Source organism: Fukomys damarensis, unplaced genomic scaffold (genome assembly GCF_012274545.1).
Source record: "Fukomys damarensis isolate Sample0158 unplaced genomic scaffold, DMR_v1.0_HiC HiC_scaffold_39, whole genome shotgun sequence".
NCBI lineage: Eukaryota > Metazoa > Chordata > Mammalia > Rodentia > Bathyergidae > Fukomys > Fukomys damarensis.
This window is the reverse complement of record NW_022900951.1, coordinates 61,378,617-61,380,698: the sequence shown is the minus strand read 5'-3', so window position 1 is coordinate 61,380,698 and position 2,082 is coordinate 61,378,617. Positions and strand designations below refer to the sequence as shown.

The 2,082-nt window shown below is 32.4% G+C and overlaps 1 protein-coding gene across 5 annotated transcripts in view; it reads left to right on the top strand.

The window, feature by feature from the left end:
• Positions 1–2,082, top strand: part of Atrx (ATRX chromatin remodeler) — a 302,586-nt gene that overhangs the window by 131,909 nt on the left and 168,595 nt on the right. The window lies entirely within an intron of this gene.

Sequence of the window (2,082 nt, the reverse complement as noted above, 5' to 3'; positions counted from 1 at the left end):
TCCTCCTGCCTCAGCCTCCCAAGTGCTGAGATTATAGGCGTGTGCCACGAGGTCCGGAGATGTTGAGACTTTTTTTTTTTTTTTGGTACTGAGGATTGAATTTAGGTCCGTGTGCTTGCAAGGCAGGCAGTGGAACCACTGAGCTAAATCCCCAGCCCAATGTTGAAACTTTTGATGAATGTGAATCCAGTATTTTTCCATTGGTTCCTTGATATTTGTCTGATGTTTTCTAATGATTAAATTAAAATTATTACACATTTTGACAAGAATACCATAGAAAACATGTTGTGTCATTTTCAGTAGATCATATTATTTGCATATGACATCAGTGTGCTTTTTGTTTGTAATATTAACCTTGATTACTTGGCTGAGGTGGTACCTACAGGTTATTTTTCTAGTATAAAAATAAATATAAGCTAGGCACAGTGGTGCACACCTGTGATCTTAGTACTCTTGGAGGCTGAGGCAGGAGAATCAGATTTGAGCCCAATTAGTGAGGAGACTTTGTCTCAAAATAAAAAGTAAAAAAGAGCTTGGATGTAGCTTAGTGTGAAGACTCTGGGTTCAATCCTTAAACCACAATGATAAAAAATACCAGGGAAGGTTGATTATTTTCTTATTTTTAGGTACTAAATATTTTGTGGGGATATACTTTGAGACTGTGTAAATATCCTATTTCTCATTCTACTTAAACTCACTACTTTTAGCAGCCTATGCCTGAAGCCATTATTACTTTAGTGTTTATCTAATGGTGATTTTTCATGTCTTGCATTATTACTTTAACATGTAGTAAATACCAAGATGAACTGTTTATTTATTCCTGCTTAGTTAATAATGTGTATATATTTAGACCTAACTGATACTTGTTTTGTTTCTAATTTAATTGATACATCATAATTGTACATATTTTTGGGATATAATGTGATATTTTGGTACATGTAGACATTATCAAATTAGGATATTTAGTTCATCTCAAACATTTATCATTTCTTTGTGATAAGAACATTGAAAAATCCTCTCTTTTAGCTATTTTGAAATATATGATATACAATATTGTTAAGTAAACTTTCCTTCTGCATAGTGCTACCAAACTTATGGCTTTTATCTACTGATGACTTTATACCTATTAACCAAACTCTTCTCAACTCCACTTCTCCAATAATCTCTCCTGTCTCTGGAAATCACTATTCTACTCCCCATTTCCATAAGTTGAGCTATTTACTTAATTGTTTACATTGTTTCAGCTTTGTCTAATGAGTGTTCCTTCAAGTAGGATCTTGTGTCTTCATCATGTGCCCAATGTTAATTGATCACTGCTTTTTGGGGGCACTGTAAAGGTGTTTCAGGCTCATATTATTCCGTCCAGAAAAATGCCACATCACTGACAATTGTGATTATAGAAATGAGAGAGAAACAAAATTGAAGTTTCTCTTCATACTCTGATCATAACTTGAGAATCCCTTTTTTCCCCTTAGTCATATAAAGGGAAAAGTTAGGGTTTTATTCTTAGTACCCTTGCACAGTTGGAAATTCAGCCTGTCTTCCATTCAGAATGAGGAGACAGAAGAAGAATAACAGCTATGACACTTATGTGTCTTATCTTCCTGCTATGGTTGGTTTTTCAAGGTTTTGATTTCATTCAAAAATTTGCCTGCTGTTGTTTGCCTTTCAGTTTGTTTTTATGTCATTTCTATAATTTTTAGTTGTCTGTAATCACCTCTTTCCACGGTGACCAGCCTACTGTTCTTATGTCAAATAGCCAGTTTTTAAAAATTAATTTATTTATGGCAATTACTTGCAAATATTATTGACTGTTAATTCTTATTTTTCAATCCATATACAACTGAATCCTTACATTTTAATGCAGAATAATGGTTTTATAATTACACTTGGAATATATCTGAATTATATTTATAAATACAGGTTTAGTATCCTTTATCTAAAATGCTTGAGATCAGAAATATTTTGCGTTTTGAAATTGTTTTGGATTTTGGAATATTTGTATACACATGAGATACTTTGATCATGGAACTGTTGTCTAAATATGAAATTCATATATATATATATATAGATATATCTATA